The sequence below is a fragment of the Mauremys mutica genome, chromosome 11, assembly GCF_020497125.1.
Source record: "Mauremys mutica isolate MM-2020 ecotype Southern chromosome 11, ASM2049712v1, whole genome shotgun sequence".
Taxonomy (NCBI): domain Eukaryota; kingdom Metazoa; phylum Chordata; order Testudines; family Geoemydidae; genus Mauremys; species Mauremys mutica.
Genome location: NC_059082.1, coordinates 80,622,789 through 80,644,557, shown reverse-complemented (window position 1 = coordinate 80,644,557; position 21,769 = coordinate 80,622,789). Strand labels below are relative to the sequence as shown.

The 21,769-nt window shown below is 42.6% G+C and overlaps 1 protein-coding gene across 5 annotated transcripts in view; it reads left to right on the top strand.

The window, feature by feature from the left end:
* CACNA1H (calcium voltage-gated channel subunit alpha1 H) overlaps window positions 1-21,769 on the top strand; it is a 590,082-nt gene that overhangs the window by 54,660 nt on the left and 513,653 nt on the right. For 4 of the 5 annotated variants that reach the window (XM_044981153.1, XM_044981155.1, XM_044981156.1 and 1 more), the window contains exon 3: window positions 18,340-18,421. The exons of the other annotated variant lie outside the window; for it this stretch is intronic. The gene's annotated coding sequence lies outside the window, so the exon portion shown is untranslated. The remainder of the gene's footprint in view (window positions 1-18,339; window positions 18,422-21,769) is intronic. 5 annotated transcript variants of the gene reach the window in all.

The following is a 21,769-nucleotide window of genomic DNA, read 5'->3' as shown; positions in this document are numbered from 1 at the left end:
AACTGCTGAAAATGATTTATTTATTTTATTTTGGATATTTGTGAAATTATTTGGGAGTTTTGGTTTCCCAGTGAAAAGGTAAGGAGAAAAAAAAAGTTGAGGAAAGTGAACATTTTCCTTTTTTTATCAAAACCCCAGTTTTCCATTGCATGGACGTTTCAGTGGGAAATTTTTCACAGCTTACTGTTGTGAAAATTGCCACTGGATCTTTAATGACCACAGGGGTGGGGAGTTCAGATTTGAGTTTCACACAGCGGGTGGTTCCAAGGAGAGCAGAGCTCACCCACAAGCCTGTGCAGAGCCTGTTCCTCAATTCCTTGCCATGTGTTCTTTGGATCAGCAATTTTTTGTTCAGTTTGCAGCCATTCCGGTCTGTTAGATGGTTTCTGTCTTAACGGGCCAGCCAATGAAATCATTTCTTGTAACATTTCCACAGAGAGGAAATGCTAATGAAAGAGGGAGGGGGGAAAATAATCTTGATAAAATCCACATAATGAAATATGACTGAACTAAATGTGTGTCGCCACCAATTTCCAAACTTAACACCCGTGAACAGCCTAATACAGCACATCTGCTGGCTACGCTATATTAAGTGTTACTTCTCCAATTCATGCAGCAAAGGGACTTGTCACTTTCATTTGCTTCACAAGCACAATATTTGCTTAATAATCACATCAAATAAGGAAAGCATTTTTTATTTGATTCTTGTTTTATTATCTTTCTGATTATGCAGCATATGGCAGGATTTGTACCAGGTTTCAGATTTATGGGGAAATGAGGCAGAAGGTTGAAGATACATGCGCGCACACACACATACAGGTACTTGCACAGTGGCTACCTCCTGGTAGGGTTTGCAATTTCCTTGGGAAAACGAGTCGATTGGAGAGCGTCTCCCATTGACGCAGCACAGTGAAGACACTGGGGTAAGTTGACCTGTGCTCCGTTGACTCCAGTTACACTACTCCAGCTCTGTGAATAATGTAACTTAGGTCGACTAACCACCACAGTGAAGACAAGCCCAAATCTTTGATACAGTCGTTCAAAACTGAGGAATAGGCTCGGTCTATCCATTACATCAATGTTGGTCTTTCATTAGAGAATATTGCATTGCACGTGGACCCGCACTGATCGTCCTCAACTTCTGCATGCTGCTTAATGCTTCAAGCCTACAACTCTGCGTTATTGTCATTTACACGTAATCAAATGGTTTTGACTTTTTTGTTTATATAATATTGAAAACCAAACCAAAATATGTACAGACGCTCCAATGCTCAATATTATAATTATATATATTAGTATTATGCCCACTGTAGTTTTACTTTTTATTTGTACAACTCCAAATTAACCTACAACTTTACTACCTTATGTGGCCACAATTTGAATATGTAACTAAAACTAAGCCTAATACAGTGTGCACTAATAAAACAGCTTGTAAAATAAAAAATGCCTTCAAATGGACTCAGTAATTTTTCCTAGGATGGTAAAAAACCATGATTTACCTGACAAAAACCACCTCTGGTAAACATCATGCCATTAGGGTGACCAGATGTCCCGATTTTATAGGGACTAGGGTGACCAGAGAGCAAGTGTGAAAAATCGGGACAGGGGGTGGGGGGGTAATAGGCAGCTATGTAAGAAAAAGCCCCAAATATATGGACTGTCCCTATAATATCAGGACATCTGGTCACCCTAATAGGGAAAGTCCTGATTTTTGGGTCTTTTTCTTATATAGGCTCCTATTACCCCCCCACCTCCTGTCCTGATTTTTCACATTTACTGTCTGGTCACCCTACATGCCATCCTTGCCTTCCAGCACATTACTAGCCAGTGCAAACTTGACAAATTGTTTCTCACTTGTGTGAAATTCCCTGCCTTCTGTATTCCAGGCTTTGCAGTGGGAGGAGGGATGGAATCCGTTTAGACAGGTCAGCTAGGTAGTTGCGAAGAGCCCAGCTTTTTTAAATTTGCTTTGCAAGGGGCCTGGGAGATCACTCTCTGACTCTGTCTGCCCTGCAACCAGTTGATGTATGCAAGTGGAGAGTGCTCTGCTACCTACAGAATAGCACGTGCGCAATCTGCTGCTGATTGATTCATTGCTACGTTAGTGTGTATGTGTAGGAAGAAAAGCTTTACTGTGCAGGTCTCTGTGTGTCACCACTTTCTGTGTTCAGCCTTGTACACATTTGACGTCTAAGTCTATGTTCTGCCTTGATGAAAGAACAAAAGTGCTTTCGTTTGCCATGAACCTCTGTGTAAACAAATCACTGTACAAGACACATTGTCGGTATCAGCCCTTTGAACCCATTTCCTGGCTTTTCCCTCTTTTTGAAAGCGCAGTTGCCAACTTTCACGCTATAAATAAGCACCCTGACTTTCACAATAAGCCCCAAATCAAGCTAATCCCATTTCAAAACAAGGCCAAAACATGCCAGTCCCTAAGAACCCCAACACTCTGACTAGATCCCCGCAATGTGCGGTCTGGGACTGTGGTGGGCCCGCTGTGCACCCATGACTCTCTCCCCTTCTTGCCCCTGCTTGCCGGGAGCCGATCAAAAAAAGAAACTACTAGCCAAAAAAACTCACAAGCCAATTAAGCCAAAAACAAGCCCAATTTCTGCAGGGGGTTTTTCCCTCCAAGGTTTGGCATGTCTGTTCGAAAGCCATTGTAATTAGAAAGCTGTTGGAACAAAGCTCTCTTAATGTGCCAGAATGGGGAAATATTGCAAAGAGATGGGATTTAAAAGGAAAAGTAAGGGCAATGAGCTGAATGTTGGGATCATGTGAGGTCAAGTGAATGGAACATGAAACTCCGGGCCAGGAATTCCAAAATTCTAATCCTTGTTCTAACACTGATTTACCCATCAATTTGGTCAAGTTATGGAACCCCACCTCCCCATCTGGAGAATGGACATAATAGTTACTTAGCACTTGATATCTTCAATAATGAATCCTTATCACATTTCTGGAAAGAAGAGTTTTTATTATACAAGCTTAAGAAGGGAATGATTAATCTGAACACTTAGACAAGACTTGAACCAAAATGAAACTTCTCTGCATCTTGAGAAAGTTTGGATAATTTTATATTCTATCTACACCTATTAATAGGTCACTCACTTCCACACTTTGTTTTGGCATGAGCAAGACAGAGGAGCACCAAAGTGCCTTTAGAAAGGCTGTTTATATGACATCTGCAGCCTGACCAGGTGCAAAAGCCCTAGGAACTCCATCAGAAATCCTGTTTTCCTGCTTGATTTGCAGACTCAAGAGCCACCATTCACAGATTACTGGCTAGCATGGTTGCTGAGCTCATCTGCCTCTTTATATTCCAGGAGCAGGCAGCGACCCCAGTCAGGAGCAATCAGATATAGTACCAGGCACTGTACAGATTCTGAGGGCCAGAATCATCCCTGAGGGAGATGCTAGGGCAGGTTCTAAGGAGAGACAGCTTGTGCCTCCCTTATTCAGAGGGTCCCCATTAGGCCCTGCTGCAATCTTCAGGACTGTTCTAACCTGCACCCTGCTTCAACAGCCTCTGTGGGACTTGGCAGGGGTGCAGGATTGCTGGGGCCTAGGAATGCCCTGCTCTTCCGCCATCCCATCTCCTGTCCCGGTGGGGGTTGAACTGGGGATGCTAGGAGTACATAGAATACAGGTTATATGCAGTGTTGTTGTAGCCATGTCTGTCCCAGGATATTAGAGAGACAAGGTCGGGGAGGTAATATCTTTTATTGGACCAACTTCTGCTGGGTTTGAGGGTTAAACCCCCCTTTTTGTCCCAAGATGACAGGGGTGTTAATGGGCCACTTCACCTTGAATGGTCCCTTAGAATATGGGCTAACTACTTATGCATCCCAGACCTGAGGAAGAGCTGTGTGTAGCTCAAAAGCTTGTCTCCCTCACCAACAGAAGGGAGTACCTCACCCACCTTGTCTCTAGAATACAGGCTGAAAGCCCTGAATGACAGGGAGGCTGGTGTTGTCAGCAGTGACAGAGAAGGGGCCGAATGGAGAAGGTCTGGGATGTACAGATAATGCAAAGCTGCAGTAGACTCCCCCCACCCCCACCACCCGGTGTCAGCCCAATGTATTATATAGTTTAAGTGTGGTAACAACCTTCCTCACACATAACACCTGCTGCTGGTTCTCATTTCCATCGGCTTTACACTCCACTGATTTCAGTGACGTTACTCTGTGTCCCCAAGAGCAGAATCCCAATACTGTTTGAGAACCTCGGTCCTATGCTGGTCATGTATGAAACACTGGAAATCTTGACGTATATGCAACCTATCTTCCAACAGCCATTAAATATTTCAGAGTCACAAGTAGAAGGGTAAGTAAAAATTTCCAATGTCTGCCCTTCCTAGCTGACTCGGAAGCTATGTTGGCCCGAACGCTGTGGAATCTGTATCGATGCCAATTGCTCTCTCCCGGCCCTGTCTCAGTCCTCGTTTGTCTAAACAGACGTGAAAGCATTCGGCAGAAAACTCTGATCTCGAAGGGCTCCCCATGATGGATTGCTCAGGAGGGGTGGAGAAGGGTTAGCCCTTTCCATTAACACGGAATGGCAAATGGAAATGCGGATCATAAATAGTCTGAAATAATCTGCCTACTGTTCCACTGATCTAAACATTTGGAAAGTTTGTCATTTTTTTTTTATTCTTTTGATATTGCAGCTTCACAGCTCAGGCGCTTTTTCTTTCTGGGTCTGGAATTTCAAATTTGTGGGCGAGCTCTTCAGCTGGTATCAATCAGTGCGGCTTCAGTGAAGAAAGTGGGGCTATGAGGATTTATATCAGCTGAGGGCCTGACCCTGTATTTTTAAGTAACTCACCACCTCAAGCCAAATATTCAAAGTCATTAATTTCCTGTTGAGGTAATTGTCCCATTTCTGTTTGCTTTATTGTTTTGGGTTAATGTAGATTAGCTTGCTCTCTGCAGAACCCCCCTCCCACTCTCCAGATTGCAATCCGAGAGACTACAAAGTAGTTTAGAATGCTGGGCCTTTTGTTCTGGAACAGCCTCATAGAGGAAAGAAAAAGGGCTTACACTGAGCTGCTGTGAATGGTACCAGCAAAGAGAAGCATCTTATTCCATACTCAGTTATCTTCCACCAGCCACACTTAATCAGGCTGCTACGTGCGGCTAGGGAGGCCAGAGGGCTAACTTGCAAGTTTATTGCACCTATAAATAACCAAGAATGCAGGTCAATAGAGGATGCAGACACCAGCCAGCCCCACACTACCATTTGTGTGGTGGTGAGAAGGTTGTCCACATATTCAAATCGGCAAAAGAAACTGAGTGGCTGGGACATAAAACTAGCTGTCTCTTGATAATCTAGAATTAAGAATGGATCTCCTAGTAGAAATTAAGGGGCCCAGATCCTGTAGGCACGTCACGCACAGAATTCCCAGTGACTTCTAAAGGAAGTTCCATGTGCAGAGAATGCGTGTCGGATCAGGTCTGTAGTTGGCAGCTAGCATTATACTGAGATGGAAGTAATATCAAGTGGCTCCCTCGTGTGAATGGCCATGAAAACTGCACATACCTAGCAATATATGCCACAAACCTTTAGCCCTTTAAAACTATAGGGCCAAAGCCACAGCTGGTGTAAACTGGTGTAGCTTCAGGGGAGCTACATCAATTTTACACCAGCTGAGGATCTTGACCTTTGTGGCTTATTTTTTACTGAAATATTAAAAAGAAACACAAACAGCCATCTATAGCACAGTGTGATAATGATAGAGAACAGCTGCCAGTGGTTTTGAATTTAATGTTATGCAAGCATTGAAAGCATAACTTAAGATATACAGTATGCTGTTGACTTACAGACAAAATGAATAGCATTTATACTAATTTACAACTGCTTGATTGATGCCTTGATGCGTGCAACATAAAATTAAATTGCCCGTCATTATCTCTTGTAGTATGACTGTGTAGCCTGGAAAAGCGCCTTCCATTGTAACTTTGTTGGAGTGTGGGAAGTGGTTGGGGCTTCGGGCTCCATAAGCTCTCCTCGCTGAATCATGCCTTCTTTTATCGCTGCTTTATCTTTTGCTGTGTGAAGCCTGAGTCTCTCAAGCATTTGGTTTAAACTCTTCAAAATCTGATTGTGATTAACAGTACCATTTACTTCTTCAACCAGTGTAGCTGCTTGTCAGGAGAATTGCCCTGACGAAATTACCTTACATCACTGACTTTCTGGCACTACATGTTGTTAATCCTTAGGACGCTGGTATTCTCCAGCCTGCCAGCCAACTGCATGGCCTAAGAACTTTCATACGTCCAGACCCACTGCCTTCAAAGGGTTACCCAACACTGGAGCCAATGGTAAATACTGACCGGAATACATTTGTGTCACATTTCAATACATTCAGTAGTATAGATAACAATGAACCCAGGCAGGGTCTTATAATGGAAACATGGATGTGTTGCTTTCTTCCATTTTTAATTTCTCCCTATCAGCCAACATCTGGAAGGATGAGGTGTCTTGAAATTTATAGGGCCAGTGCAAAAGCAAATAATTTTGAAAGAGAGCATCTAAACAGATGACCTTGAGGCTCCAATCTTGCCAATAATTGTGGTGCTAAAAGGCTTGAAGTAGGAACCTGCAGTTTACTTAAACTCAGAACTCTAAGGAGATAGGACAATCTGAGAACTACTGTATTGAGGTAAGTACATGCTTAATGTGACTCACATGCTTTCTCCCCTCAAAATCAAGAGGACTCTTCACCTAAGTAAAATTAGGCACATGCTGAAATGTTTTTAAGATTGACGCAGGGATCCTTAGATCCTGGGATGGGGTTGGGGGGTTCTATCCCCCGGCTTCCTATGTTCCCCCATTTATGGTTGCAATCATATGTCTTGTAGGATGGATGCCTGCATTGAGGGTCACAGCCTGTTTGTACTGCTGAGTGACCCTCAGAAGGGGCTGATGGGAACATGGGATCCAATCCACATTTTTTAGAGAATTTAGTGCCTCAGCTTTCATGAAAACTCTTGCAGTAATTTCCATTATAGGATCATAGAATCATAGAAGATTAGGGTTGGAAGAGACCTCAGGAGGTCCTCTAGTTCAACCCCCTGCTCAAAGCAGGACCAATCCCAGCCAGGGCTTTGTCAAGCCAGGCCTTAAAAACCTCCAAGAATGGAGATTCCACCACCTCCCTAGGTAACCCATTCCAGTGCTTCACCACCCTCCTAGTGAAATAGCGTTTCCTAATATCCAACCTAGACCTCCCCCACTGCAACTGGAGACCATTGCTCCTTGTTCTGTCATCTGCCACCACTGAGAGCAGCCGAGCTCCATCCTCTTTGGAACTCCCCTTCGGGTAGTTGAAGGCTGCTATCAAATCCCCCCTCGTTCTTCTCTTCTGCAGACTAAATAACCCCAGTTCCCTCAGCCTCTCCTCCTAAGTCATGTGCCCCAGCCCCCTAATCATTTTTTTGCCCTCCGCTGGACTCTCTCCAATTTGTCTACATCCCTTCTGTAGTGGGGAGCCCAAAACTGGACACAATACTCCATATGTGACCTCACCAGTGCCAAATAGAGGGGAATAATCACTTCCCTAGATCTGCTGGCAATGCTCCTACTAATGTAGCCCAATACGCCATTAGCCTTCTTGGCAACAAGGGCACACTGCTGCCTCATATCCAGCTTCTCATCCACTGTAATCCCCAGGTCCAGTTCTGCAGAACTGCTGTTTAGCCAGTCGGTCCCCAGCCTGTAGCCGTGCATGGAATTCTTCCATCCTAAGTGCAGGACTCTGCACTTGTCAGTGTAGTGGCACTATTACAGGATGCAGTGGGTTGGATTGTTACAATGAAATATTCTAGTATATTTTTAAAATCAGGAGGTCTAGAAGTGGAACACTAAGCCCCATCCCAAACATGAATGGGAACTTCTCCATCCATGATCCTTTTGGCTTGGGTTCCTCTGTAGTGCATAGAGTTGTTTTTTTCTTTGAATGAGCTCTCAAAAGTTGAGATGCTTCTTGTAACTTGATTTGAGATGCAAAACCTCTTGAGTTCATGAAGTTGGGCTGGCACTGTCCCAGGAACAGACTATCCCTTGGATTCTTCCAATCAAGCAGAAGCCAGGAGATGTCAGAAGAGCCTTTTTGGTGATATTGTGGCACTTCTGTTCCTAGTCCAGGCTGTATCATGGAAGTGAGGAGAAGAGTGAAAGTGAAAAATCTTGGGAATGGAAAGTGATTTAAGCGCTCTCTCTCTCTCGCTCTCTCTCACTGTGTGTGTGTTTTCCATAAAGGTTCAATTCAGGTTTGGTTCAGCTTTTGGACAGAAGTTCTAGGGCTGTATCTGCAGTTGGTCTAAATCAGCGCAGCTCCATTGAAATTATTCATGCCACCTCAGGATCTATCCCCCTGCCAAAGAGTTTAATCTAAGTAGTTCATTGCAAGAAAGACTTAAGCTGTTTTTACAGCTTACCCAGAAGCAGGAAGTCCAAGAAATCCTTGTGTATGGTAGGGGCGGGGTTAGAAATCTTGGCGCACAAGACTCCCATCATTGTTTTGCAGATCTAAGATGTTCAAATAGCTCTGATAAACACAAGAAACTCATGACTATGTCTCATGCAAAGTGACTGGGATTACTCTGTGTGAAGATGGCTCAGAACAAGTGATTTTATGATGCGTAAAATAAAATATTTACAGTGAAACCGGTACAAAATTCCATCCTACTTTGGCAATCTCTTACCTAAGAGATCAACTCAAAATACTCCCAAATGTGCAATTCTGCATTACTTCTATTTTGAAGATCACCTGTGTTGAGTGACCTAGATTTGTGTCTCCCTTGAGTGGTTGCTTAAAGCGGGTTTCACTGCATTTAAAAAAGAAAGATACAGGTGGGTTACAGCTTCCCAAAGTCTTGTCTCTGATTGTTTTATCTCCCTACATCTCTGAGTTTAAGTAAACTCCAGGTTGCTGCTTCAGGCCTTTTATGCAGCAGAACTAGCAGTGCTGCCTGAATTTCTGCATTGTCTGCTTACTACTGCTCCAGCGACTCTTTATATTAGCTACAATGGTAGCAGCCACTGCTACAGAAGGGCTTATTACTTAGGAAATCCAGAATTTCTCTAGATGAAGCAACAGCAATGTCCTTGTCACCTAAGTTAGCATCTACAGCCATGTGATAATTGAATGAGGAGGGGCAAGGAGACAGAGAGAGAAAGTAAAGAAGTTAAGTCCGGAGATGAGTTTAAGTAGCAAGGTTTGGAATCCATATTCAAACAGCCTGGAACTCCAGCCAACTGAGATCCTGGGGGTCAAACCATGGCCTTATTTGAAGTCCGTCGGAGTTTTGCCCTTCATTTCAGTGGGGCCAGGAGTTGAGCCTAGGTTCTGGGCCATTACAGAGACGATTTGCAGAATTTGATTTCCTAGAGCCTGGGGTATTTGAATTCAAGGCTTTGTTTAGGGTCCACCTCTCGTTAAACACTAGTCACGCTGTTCGCTCATATCTCATGCACATGAATTTGTGTTCCCTATAATTTCCTCATTTAAAAATAAAAATATCTGAATATTCTAGGAAAACTGTGCCAGCCCTTGACATCTTTTAAGTGCTTCATTTTCACAGACTATGTAATGCGGTTTAGGAATGGCTAAAATTCTTGGAGAAAAAGATTGTCAATCAAAAAAAACCAAAAACAAGCCCCCTCACAATGTTGAAATCCTGTTATAGATAAATAAAAATTCAGATCCATATATAAAAAACATACTTGTCAATCAGAAATCTCGTTATGGATAGAAATTTCACATCCCATGCTGCATAACAGGAAAACTGACTAAATGACAGATTGGATGGAAGGCTTTCAGAAACATAAATGCCAAGCTTTAAAATTCAGTTGGCCAGACAAGATATCCGGCAGCATTTAGCTATGATCTCAGCATTTATATATTTTAAGTTTTATTTATACAGAAAACAACTTGCTTTCTTACCCACTTTGAGGGGTTTTTGTTGTTTTTTGCAAAGATACCATTAACTTTGGGATATACTGATGTCATCTGGCACCCGTTGACACCCACACCTAACACAGGGAAAGTCACCTAAAGATGAAATGCGGTGCCTTTTCTTTTTAGAACAGTTGTGATTGGATATTTGTGTGTGATGTATAATTGGGACTATATACAGGCAATTCAATGAATGGCAATGCAAAATGTTTGAAAATAACACCCTCCAGAAGCAATGCAGGGGATACATGCAAAGCAATCCAGAGGAATATGTACGCTACCCAAGACTAGAAAGTTACTATAATAATGAAGTGCAGTATCCCGGCTCTGTGGGGCAGCTGGGAACAATATTCAAAGGGTCAGTGCAGTCTTGTGTTGCATGGAGGTACCGACAGGGGAAAAGAGAGCTGCTTAGAACCTGCACAGCTATAGAGCAAGATTCCAACTAGCCCTTGAATCAAGGCCGCTTCCAGCCAAGTAGCATATACGTGGCAGGCATGCCAGCTGGGGTCACCTGTTGCTCCTTTCAAAGAGAGCAGCAATGTGTGCTCCCACATCCCCTCTCTAAGTGGCCCAGTCCAGCTAAGTGATGAGCACCCCTGTCTCCCATAGTAAAATCCAATTGCATTCAGGATAGTCTATAGGGAAATGCCTGTTTCAGAACTTCTGCCGCTTCTACGGTCCAACTTGAAGTGCTAACATTCCGCGTTCTTGCCCGTGACTAGTTTTGAACAAGGATTCAACATAGATTCAATAGGGTGGTTGCTTTAAATTAAAAACTAATTAATTATTCAAAATATATCAGAGAGCAAACTATGTACAAGTCAGCTGGCATTTGTGTAATATGCAATAACCACAGCAATTATTTGCCAGTCGATGTGTCTCTTTAGATTTAAAATGACAGCTTGCTCCTTCTGTGTTAAATACCATTTGAGATTATTAAAAACATTTATTGAAGCTTTAGCATCTCTGCAGTAAAATATGCCTCCCATATGTGCTTGTAAGGACTTGATACAGTAGATCTATTTTGAATAATCAATTGGCATTTTAAAATACCATAACAATCCAATTAGACTCAAATTAAATGTAAATGTCCTAAATAAATTATCTGCACTTAAAGTGTTAATTGAATAAAAGAATATACTGCCCTGAGATATTACGGGGTTTTTTGTTTTCAATTTTTTGTGGAACAAAGGAACGCCACCACAGTGCGGGAACCTTTGGTTTCAACGTCCATTCTTTCTGCACGGGTTTGTCTTGTGCTCTTCCATAAACGCAGTGAAAAACAAATTAAAGGGCCATTGCCACATGCCAGAAAACTTTTATTTTTGTTTTCAACTGAAAACGTAATTGAAGGTCCTATTCTGCAATTTGCCAAACTACTCATGCTTCATTGGTTCTTGGCACCTTGCTGAAGGAGCTCAGTAGCTAGCCAGTTCAGACCTTCGTCGGCACGCTAGTGCCAATGTGCTCCTTGTTATAGCCCAAGGCTTTGGTACTGGGCCAGGGAACCTTTCAACTCTAGGATGATCATTTCTAGTCACTACTGAGCCAAGGTTGATACCATCCGATGGCTGTTTGGTGGCTTACAGAAAAGGAGCTTGGTGAGTCTCTAATTCCCATGAAATTAGCAAAAGTCCACCTCACAGAAAGCTCCCGACCACAAGTGGCACTAGTTGACACTCTTGTTGGCAATCTTATCCTTAAGACAATGAGAAAATGGGCTGTGAAGACTGAATACCCCTCTCACCCTTTGAACGGGCTTTCGAAGTCAAGCTTCATGCACATTTCTGGGAAGGCAGCTTTAATTGCCACTGCCTGTGAGATGATACCTTTTCAGTGGATAAACAGAGGATTTTACACTCCAGGGTTCTCAATCTGACATCCTTGCACAGCACTAGATACTAACCAAACACAATTAAACTGCTTAAGCTTCATTTTGCATTCCCTTTCACACAGCTAGTGTGTGTTGAGAGAAGCTCTCTGTTATGTAGACCTCTCAACGCTGCATGATTCAGAGACATTATTCATTTTAGGCCAAACCCTTCTTCCATCCCTCGTAAATTTGGAATTGTTTCTCTTTTTCAAATTCTCTAAATCGTTGATACAATCCCCCAAAATGCCCTTTTCCATCTCTAGCTGGCAAGAAGACCCCCATCTATGCCTTTCGTTCAATGAACACACAGCAGTTCATAAATTTGTCTCCTCTGGGCATCTCAGAGACCCCCTGCTCTTTTCTGTCTCCTGCCTGGCCTCTGCAATCATCCTGCTCACTGGGACCAATGGAGCCCAGATATCAACTTGAGGGAGCTGGTGATAGAATGCTATGCTCTGGAATGATCTCCCAAAGGAGAGCCAAGATCCAGCATTAAAAAGCATCTCTTCATCATCACAGTCCCGAAAGAAACTAAGCAGAAGAAAATTCAGCAATGCACTCAAAGCCATACCTCGGCATGGAGGCCAGAAGCAGGACAGAGAAGTGACTCCCCTTTGGAGAATCATCGTTATTTTATAGTTATTGCAGAGACAGGCACTTAAGAAATGCTGACAGACAGACATAAACTATACATTTTGAGACTGAAGTTGTAAGAAGCATCATTTATGCTATAGAAATTAATCCAGCCTCATATTCTTCTCTGCTGCTCTGCGAGCTTCCGTTTAAGTCTTTGTGATGCTTTTAAAATGTGTGACAGAAATAAGATATGGAAAAGACCTACTAAGTCATCCAACCCGTCTCACTGACATGAGCCAACACAGCACCATTCCCAAAAGTGCATTTTCATCCTGTCTCGTTTCAAACATCCCAAGCAATGAGGGTTGAGAGACTATTCCATAGCCAAATAGCACGTTGAGAGAATCCTTCATCATGGGCCTTTGTAATGAGCCATTCCTCTTCTTCTTCAGATGCCTGGAGTGAAAATTACAGAAACAAGCATAAATATATATTCTATTATATTATAAATATATATTTATGCCTGTTTCTGTAATATTCACTCCATGCATCTGAAGAAGTGGGGTTTTTTTACCCATGAAAGCTTATGCCCAAATAAATCTGTTAGTCTTTAAGGTGCCACTGGACTCCTCATTGTTTTTCTGGATACAGACTAACACAGCTACCCCTCTGATACTATTCCTCTTCTGTGCACCCGATCCATGTAGTTACCGCATAGTATGTTACAAGCCCAGAGTTGGGTGCCACCAGAATGGAAACAATCCCAAACATCACAAGTACTGACCTTTATCGTCAGTTAAAGAATCCAGCAAGAAGATTAAGCCAGTTACCAAAAAAGAGAAGAGAGGGCAGCTTCTGTTAAGATAAAGGTACCCTGGGTAAATAAGCAATGAAAGGGAAGGCCAGCAAGACACCTAGAGTGGAGCATAGACGATTATGTTATGTATGGTTTCCTAGGCTAGGAAAGTTACCTCTAACCATAGTTTCATAAGAACATAAGAATCTAGCCCAGTATCCTGTCTTCCACCAGTGTCCCATGCCAGATGCTTCAGAGAGAATGAACAGAACAGGGCAATTTCTTGAGTAATCCATCCCTGGTCGTCCAGTCCCAGCTTCTGGCAATCAGCTTCTGTCCAGCCACATATAGTATGAACACGACTAGTAAGAGATGACAAATACTTGTAATTCTGTTGCCAGATTCTCTGCCCTCAATACTTTCCTGAATAGGGGGATTGCTCGCTGCTGACGCTGCCAGGACTGTTAGCGGAGAAGAACGGTGCTATATTGGGCACATTCCTTCTCTAGGCACCTATGTGAGGTTCTGTGGGCCGGTGTGATTCCAAACTCCCCCCTAGTGGGAGCATACTCAACAGGCATAATCAGTCTTTAGCATCCTAACAATTGGTTCAATTTATTTATTGATCCTTGGGCCTTTGACACAATCAGCATGCTGGGAAACTGCAGCAGATCCTTCAACTACTCTCTGTGTGGGTAAGGAATGAAATGGAATGCGCGTTGTTGTGAAAGAGGATCTTTTTATCTCTATCATCCTGTTCTGTAACTAGGCATCCCAGAAGTGAGTTGTCTCTCTTAACAGCAGGTGAGGGGAAAGGCTGCCAGATACTTCTGTTTGCAGGTAGATGTGATTTTATTCCATTTGGTCTGGTTAGAAAGGGGCAACCTTCCGAATGAAAGGCAAAAGGAGATGAAAGGGAAACCCACAGCCGAACAAAATACAAAGCTGTAAAAGAAACCTTAAGGGTCAAAATGACTTTTAAGTAACAAAGTGTTTGAAAAAAAAGAGAGAGCGAGAGACAGCTAGCACAGGATCACTGTTCTAGGGTTTGCTATAAGGCAGAACAGTAGGTCCGGAAGGGAAATAATAAGAGAGAGAGACAGAGGGAGCACATGTGAGATGGGATTCCCTGTGAAACAGTAATCAAGGCGTCCAGCGTCATATCAAAGCAGAACGTGATCAGACTCTTTCCTCTTAGACAGACGGTGTCTTAACCGTGGCAATGTGGTCGGGAAAAGAAACATTCTGCATTGGGTCAGTTTTTGTGAAAATGGGGGGAAATGTTGTCGGTTGGTCTTATTTATTAATTTTCTCTGGTTTCCACAAAGAGCTAGGGCTGGCTGAAAATTTTCCATCCAAGCTCTTTCTGATGGAAAATTGGATTTTCAACTAAATGAAGTTTTTTGCAAAGACGCCTCTGCTTTCTGTGGTCATTGTTTTCAGTTTCCCAACAAAAACTCAAAAACAAAAAACTTTTCAGTTTTCTGATGAAAAGTGGAAATTTTCACAGTGGGGAGGGGGAAACATTTTCCAGGAAGCTGTAGAAAGAACCTTAAAAGGGCAATTTATGCAGGTTAGAAATGACCATTTTGCAACTCAGAAAACCTGAGGATGTGTGGGGTCAGAGCAGGAGACTGAGGGTCAAGACTCATGGGGTCTGATTCTCAGTTCTCCCATCGGTCTGCTTGGGAGGCTTAAAATGGCTTAAAGTGCTCTTCCCATGTTCTGGGGCCAATCACAGGGTGTAAGTTAGGGTAGATATGACTGGGATTGGCACCTTAGAAATACATGCTTAGGACAGACTGGAACCAGGTGTACTAGTGGGAATGGGTATCTCTGGAGAGGAGATCTTTGATGCAAGGCTAAAAGAAAGAAGTGAGTTTTAAGGAGGGATTCGGAAGAGGGGTAAGAAGGTTGCTTGTGGCTCAGTTTTCAAAGGTGTTGGGCATTGATATCCATGGGTGAAATCCTGGCCCCATTAAAGTCAATGGCAAACTCCTGCTGACTTCGGTGGAACCAGGATTTCACCTCATGACTTCTGTCGGGGCAGGCGCAAGTCTATAGGGAGCAGCATTATATTTACCTTCCTCACAAGAAAGTCTTAATGTGTGTAACATGCTCTGAGATACTCAGGAGGAAGGGGCAACAGAAGGACAAGGACATAGCTACTCATTAAATAAATGGTCCAGTTTTCTGGGTGGCAAATGGCCCAGTGTCACCTGGGTGCAGATTTGGGAAGTTCATGATTCTTCCCCATCTGAGTCCAATTCAGACACTGCAATTGAATGCAGCTCAGAAAAGTATCAAACCCAAGTAGCCTTTTGGGTTAATAAAGCATAAAATGCATAAAAACGGGGGCAATATTCCCCTTGCAGTACAGAGCTCTGTGCTAGTCAGACCCTCGCTGATAAGGACGGTAGCTTCGTTATCAGAACTGTTTGGTCCTTGTCAGGTGAGACCGATAACATTATTTTAAATTAGTTTTTGCATCTTATCTTTTACATTTAATAGTCTTAGAGTCCAGCGTGGGTTGCTAGGCAACCTTCCCACCAGGTCTTGTCTTTCTTTCTTCTTACAAATGTGAAACAACAACCAAAAAAAAAATCCCTTCCTGTTCACAAAGATGAGGAAAAAGCTTCAGATTTATGGATCTTAATTGCATTCTCACCTCAAAGGGCTTGATCCTGCTGTTAAGGGGATAAGAGATGTAACTCCCATCAGAGATAGCAGGAGTTTCAAGCATTGAAATTAGACAATATCTCTGATACTGAAAGTACAGCATAAAATAGCATAAACATTTCTGCCACGAATGTAAATAAATAGATACACCTACACAAACGTGCCATGGAATAACCAGACATTTATGATTAGTACATAATACTGCTGTTACCCCAGGTTGAATTAAACTGCTTTTAAAAAACGCATTCATTTTTTTTTCCATTTCCCATTCCCATTTCTGCAGGGCAGAATTAAGGTTGTTTGGGTGCCTTAAGTCTACATTTTCATACCTTAACATATTTGGTTTTTTTAAGGTTAACCTTAACTGTCAAGATCTTGGATTTATAATGTTTGGTTTTGGTATAATTACAACTTCCTTGTAATGTATTTTACCCTGAATTATGTGCTCTCAACCTTAACTCTATCTTAATGTCATTTTTATTTGGAATTTTCTTGTTTCGTTCTAATTACAGTATTAAAAATTTCAACCATGAACAAAAATACCCCAAAAAAGAGTTATCATATAATATTTCTAATGACTTGAAGATCTGTAGGAGTGTTACAAAAATTAGTCCCTTTATATATTTGTCTATCCCTTAAAGTCAATGCCAAAATTTTCAAAAGTGGCCACTAATTTTGGATGCCATAGTTCTTCCATGCTCAATGTTCCTTGGGCCTGATTTTCAGTCATTGAGCACCTGCAACTCCGACTGACTGCAGTTGGAATGATGGGTGCTCAACCCTTCCGAAAATTAGGCCCAAGTCTCCTTAGGCTGGACATTCAAAAATGGAAGCACCCAAAATCAGAAGCCACTTTCTGAAAGTGTTGTCTCAAATGCCTGAATCAGCGAGTCCAACTGTGCGCGTCTCGGAGGAAGAGAAAGATGTCTCCTAACGCTTCTCTAAAACTGACCTAAAATTGTTCTTCTGTACAAACAAACATCAAAACCATCCAGTCTGATGTGTCAGGGTTAGAAGCAAGTGCTGGAGTTGGAAAATTGGGGATCTCCTCTTTCCAGTGATATAACGTTTCAATTCCTAACCTTGAATGGTCATTTAATATTGGATCTTAATCCCATCATTAGTACAGGACAGAATAGTACACTGGGCTGGAGGCCAACCAACCAAAAACCCAACTAAAACCAAAACCAAAATACTTCCCGTTCCCTCAGGCAGAGATTTTTACCCTGAAAAGGGAGACGTGCCAGAGGCTACATGAAGTTCACTACAGATGTTGCTATTGTTAATGGTTTTACATGGAAGTCTCTCGGTGCCAAATTTTTAAAGGTGTATTTAGGCCCCTAAAGATGCAGATACACATGTAGTGCTTTTGAAAATCCCACTAGGATCCTGCATCTCTAAGTGCCTAAACCCCTTTAAAAATTGGCCTTGACCTGCTACAGTGATGGGCGACTGTATAACCATAAGACAGACAGGTAATTTTTTGGGGAGAAAGCCCCCTTTTCAGAGAGGGGTGGGATAGGAGAATGGAAATATTGTTGTGGCAGGTTGCGTTTTATAAAATGGCGGCTCTTTGGTGAGAGCCTTTGTAGTTTTAGAAGTGAAGACAATAAATCCTGCATCTTGGCAAAGGGTTAGACTTGTGGTTCCTTCTAACCCTATGATTCTAATCCTGGTGGAGATGAATTACTGGGCAGATTTGTGAGTGGAGGCCAAAGGTACAAGATGACTGCAATTTATCACATGGCTCTGCAGCTCATTATGTAGCTGTCACGTCCCCATACATAGTGTGTACTCAAAGAGAGAGGGGAAACAGTTATGACGCAGAGATAAAATCCCATTTGCAGTTCTGATCGCAGTCTTTATATGGTGTCTTCACTGCACTACCCACCCACACGCTGGTCTTGGGTCCAGGAGTTGCAAAGCAGTTACAGATAGTGGGGCCGGGGGAGGAGCCAAGAGGTTTTGTTTTTGTTTTTCTGCAGTTCTGTTTGCTGCCTGTGGAAGAGAAAACCTTTGAGGGATACCTTTGATGAAGCAGCTTTATAAGTAAAACATTATGAAATACTATGTTAGTTTGGGATATTAGCATGAAACAATTGTCCTTGCTGAGAATATGGAATTATTCCTGGGCTCCCGACTGGCTGAGGATAGTGGGAAGGCAGAAGTTAAGCATTTAATGGCCCTAGTGTTTGGAGATTTTTTTCCCCCACAGCTAAACAAGATGGTTTTTACAAAGAAAGCTGTCTTAATTACTGCAAGCAGAAAGAGCTGAAAGTTTCTAAGGTGTCCTAGTTTTGAAATCAGAGAAGCCTCTGTGCTAGAATGTTGCTTCTGTTCTGATCAACCGTCCCAATCCAGAAAATCTCTAGAGCACGTGCTTAAATCCATCCCTATTCAGGACAGCACTTAAGCATGTAATAAACCATGTCTCTTTGTCTTTAATAGGACTTAAGCATGTGCTTATCTGCTGCCCCGAATATGAATGTTTTCCTGAGATGGGCTGGTGTTCTGAACATTCGCATCAAAGGTAAGTTGAAAAGGGTATTAGTGCTCATTGCTTGTTCTAGGACCTAGGAGCCTGAGACATGGACTAGGACTCCATTGTGAACAAAAAAAGACATTCCATGCCCCAGACAGCCTACAATCCAAGTATAAGACGAGACGACAAATGGACACGGACAGGCAGACGAGGGAGCCAAAGGAAGTAAGGAGACAATATTGGTCAAACACGATAGGCCATAGTCTCAACACACTAGCAGAGTCTAATGGTCCCCAAATGTGTTATAGACATCACAGAAAAGAGGAGTTATAAGGAGGGATTTGGAGGAGGAAAATGAGGGAGCTTTGTGAGTATTTATGGGGAGCTCCTCTCAAGGCTGAGGGGAAGCCTGGAAGAAAGCATGAAGATGCTTGTTTGAAAATGTAACGTGGGCAAACCATTGGCCGATCACAGGCAGGAGTTGACATCTCAATAGCGGATGACAAATGAGAGATCGGGTGGGGCTAAGCCAGGAAGGCCCGTGAAAGTGAAGACAAGTAGCTCAAAGTGTTTAAGTCCAACGTGTGCAGTAATGCATGAACCATCCCTTCAGCTTAGCCTGGGTCAAAACATTTCCCTCTCAGGGCAGCCAATCTCGGGAACAGACCCTTAGCAGGGATAAATTGTCATCGCTCCCTTGACCTCAGTGCTGACGATCTGGCTGGGGAGAATCTACTGCAGTGTGAGTAAATCTAAAGTTTTATGCCACACACAGATTGAGGTGGATTAAAGACGGGAAAGCAGCCCCAAATCCTTTGAGAAGTAGGTGATGAATAATCATGGATACTTTTAATGATTGTAATTAATTTTACTTAGTGACATTTTCAATAATTCTGTGGCATACACAATCTCTTTTCCTCTCAGTCCGTTGGGATTTCTGCTACTGGACTCATTATTTTCAGGTGCCTTTCATTTTTTCTGTATAAATAATGAAGATGCTATCAAAATAATTTCTGTATCGGAGGAGGATCTTGGCAGCACATGATTTAATAAAATACACCATTTAAAGAGACAGAGTCCAGGCTGGCCGTTCCCTAAATTCAAGGAATGTGATCAGGTACATTTGGCCCAATGATTAAGTTATGGTAAAACAAGCATTTGCAGCACCTTAGACCAAGAAAAACATTTCCACAGCATTTGCACCACAAAGAAAATCCAACAATTTTTTTTTCTAAACCAATCAACATGTTCCTCTTGGCTCGCAAATGCGACATTACGACCTCATTCTAGCACATGAGAACCAGCAAGTGAGACTGAATCCGAACAGATGATCACTGTCTGCAAATAACTATGTATGAAATTTAAACTGACCAGGCCCTGTGGCCCTGGCAGTCCCACCAAGGGAGGCTTGCCCATTGTGGACGGGGGAGCAGTTGGAGTTATTGCAGAGCCTTTCTGCTGTGTTTTATGTAACTGTGGGTTGTGAGTGGACTGGAAGAGAGAGAAGCCACCCCAGGCTTGCTGGGTTGTTCACTGGAACCCAAAACTCAAAGTGAAAGTTGGTGGGGTAGGTGCAAATGCCGTTGGATTGAAACCAAAGAAAATGCTCATGCAAACTGAAGTTGTGTGGCCTTTCCGTGGCTTGGAGCCACTCCCTCCCCAGCACTCCCCCACTGCAGGATCGTAGTGGTTCTCCTGAATTAGGGCCTTCCGCAACTATGTTCAGAGGCTGCAGGGTGTGACCCTAAGTGACTTTAGTGCTTAGGAAAAGTCCCAGTTTGTCATCTCAGGGAGCTGAAGTCACTTCTTGATGTGCCTGGTGCACGTTTATCTTTCCAACACTGCACTGGGGCACCTTACCTTGTTCTGGGTCTCCATCGCCAATCAGTTCCTGGTCTTCCTGCTGTGAGTGCCAGAGAGGCATGATGGTGGGTTTGGGGATGTGCCATCTGTCCACTAGGGATTGATTTGAGAACAGTGGCTCATTCCTCCAAGGCCTCCATGCAGGAATCATATGGCAATGACTTTGCTCACTATTCACATAGGTCCAGATCATCAAAGGTATTTAGGTGTGTAACTCCCACTGAAATTAATGGGAATTATGTGCCTAAATATCCTTGAAGATCTGGGCCATTTGGCCTTTGAGTCAGCCCCTCTGAAGTCAGTGGAAATGCTCCCTTTGCTTTCAGTGAAGTGGAAACAGGCCCCAGGGCTGGAACAGAAAAGGTAACCTGGAGAATAAAGATTCAGGGCCACATCCTCAACTGGTGTAAATCATTGTATCTTCACTGAAGTCAACGGAGCTATGATCATTTACACCATCTGAGACTCCAACGTGTATATCCCTTCCCTTCCTTGACTTCACCTTCACATCAGCTCTGAATTGCACAGCAGAAATCTTCATCTCTACCATGGGGAAACAGTCTTCAAACAGCTGCTCATTGATTCCCCAATAAAACTGTATGAATTGTTAAAGTATGTCTGAGTTGGGCTTTCATTGCTCCTTATCTGCTTGGTTGGTAATATGGTTGGTACGTTTGCTTGCTCAAAAAAAGTTATAAAAATGCACTTTAAAATTCTCTAATAAAACTGGAATTAACATTATTCACAGGTAGAGGCTTTGGGTATTGACTGTAAGGTAAAGGAAACCAGCTTCATGATACATGTCAACATTCTTTCTAAAAATCACCAGAACGAAATGCTAATCTTAACACAACCTTGGGTCCATTAAAAATCTTCCTATGCAAGCAGCACCAATAATGCATATATCATGCAGAATTTTAGTCTTTTGATTACAGGCAGTATCATTCCTGAACAAAGAGAAATAAGTTTATATTGTGTTACTGCAAATTGTTTTGCCAGGAGAGCACGTATTAACCTTGTGAATGACTAGCTATCTGCTAAAACAAGTGTTGAATGGATGCCGGCTTGAAATAGGCTAGAGATTAGGAAGGTAGATGAAAGAGGAGCTGAATGCACTGGTAATGTCTTGCATTGCACCTAATTGTGTCTTTTTATGTGTTTGATTTCACAGCAATTGCAGAACATTCCTGTGTTTTATGTGTTGCTATAATTGTTCTGCAGATTTAAAACACATCACGTGCTGCAATAGGTAGTATTCATAGAGACGGCCATGGCTTAGAGGTTAAACTGACAGCTACATGTTGGGAATTTGGGAGTTCCATTCCTGCTTCTACCACTGACCTTACGCAAGCCATTTAGCCTTTATTCATTAATGCTTGACCTTGTAAAGCTGAGATGTGGTTATTTAAGGCATTTACAGCAGGACCAAGTATTGTTAATATTAACCTAATACCAAAGAGAAAAATCCGTGATAAAAAATAAGTACCATGAAGGTTTTCTGTTGGTCCAGGACTGGGGCGCTTAGGTACTATG